Here is a 1,318-nt window from a genome sequence, read left to right as displayed (position 1 = left end):
CTGGGCTGGGACTGGTCCCGCCGGCGCAGGGTAGCAGGAAACTCTCTGCACACTCACCGGACCTGGGCTAGGACTGGGTCTCAAAATTGATAATTTTTATAGGTGGCAAGAGTGATGAGATAACCAAACTATTCAAATTTTCTTAAAATCAAAATATTAGAAACATTCATTAGAACTTGCACAGTTCTGTGGGATTGTTTCTAAGACATCAGTAAGTTTGAGGATTTTGTGATATATACAATATACTATTTTAAAAAATTATTTTTTAAAGAAAGTATAAGAGAATTTTAAAACAGAAAAAATTACAAGTAATACAGAATTTCATCTAACAAAGTAATCTGAATTTCACAGTATTTGTTTTAATGCATAGTGTTGTCTTCCAACCAGTTATTCATATTGCCAGATATATTCATGCAAAATTGGAAGAAGAAAGAAAAAAAGGAAGAAATTAAGAAGAGAAAAAGTACAAACAATTGAAAAAAGGAGATAAAGTAAATTAAGTATTATCTGCACCTTTCCATAGACCAGCAGAAATGCACAGTACAGTTGTCCAAACTATCCTGCTTACATCCATAGATATATCTCTTTTCCCTACTCCCTCTCCTGACCTTCTCCTCAACTCAGGAACTCTTTTCTTTTGAATATGTTCATATGTATCAAGTTCAACCACTATTTCAATGACTTAAAATCATAAACTAATTGTGCAAGAAACACTTAGCTCCCCACACTGGGAGCACAATGCTGTGTTGGAGCAGATTACTAGCAAAACTTGGGGTTCAAAACAAAGCAGAGAACAATGGGGTGAGAATGAAGTAGTTGGCTGGATTCCCAGTCTCCTAGTGAATATTTTTCTTTTTCCTACTTTCTGCATGTAAATCATTAATTCATTTAAATCTTGAATTCACATAGTAATTGTGGCTATAAACTTGAACACAGGAGAAAGAAAGGAACAAAGAACTTTGGAGACAATTAATTACAAATTTCATATTTGAATTCTGGGGCTGTGATGTGGCAAGAGGATAATTTGTCCTACTGGGACAATCTGCTTGGGCCATTGCCCTTTCCTGCTTTTGTCCTTGGAGTTGGGCTGGGCCCCAGGGGCACTTGGCTTAAGGTCTGCCTGCCCCACATCTGGCACATACCTGTTCTGTCAATAATCCCTTTGTGCTAGAATTTACCAACTGTAATTCCAAAATCTCTCTCAAGGGCTTGATGAAATCTTTGGCATCTTAAATGTTGTGACCCAAATTTATATGTATATGATCATGATGGGAATGTCTTAAATGAGAAGCTCCAGGTGAGTGAATCGTACCTATTT

This window comes from Octodon degus, unplaced genomic scaffold, assembly GCF_000260255.1.
Source record: "Octodon degus isolate 3935 unplaced genomic scaffold, OctDeg1.0 scaffold00080, whole genome shotgun sequence".
NCBI lineage: Eukaryota > Metazoa > Chordata > Mammalia > Rodentia > Octodontidae > Octodon > Octodon degus.
The sequence above is the reverse complement of the archived record's forward strand: the minus strand, read 5'-3'. Positions refer to the sequence as shown.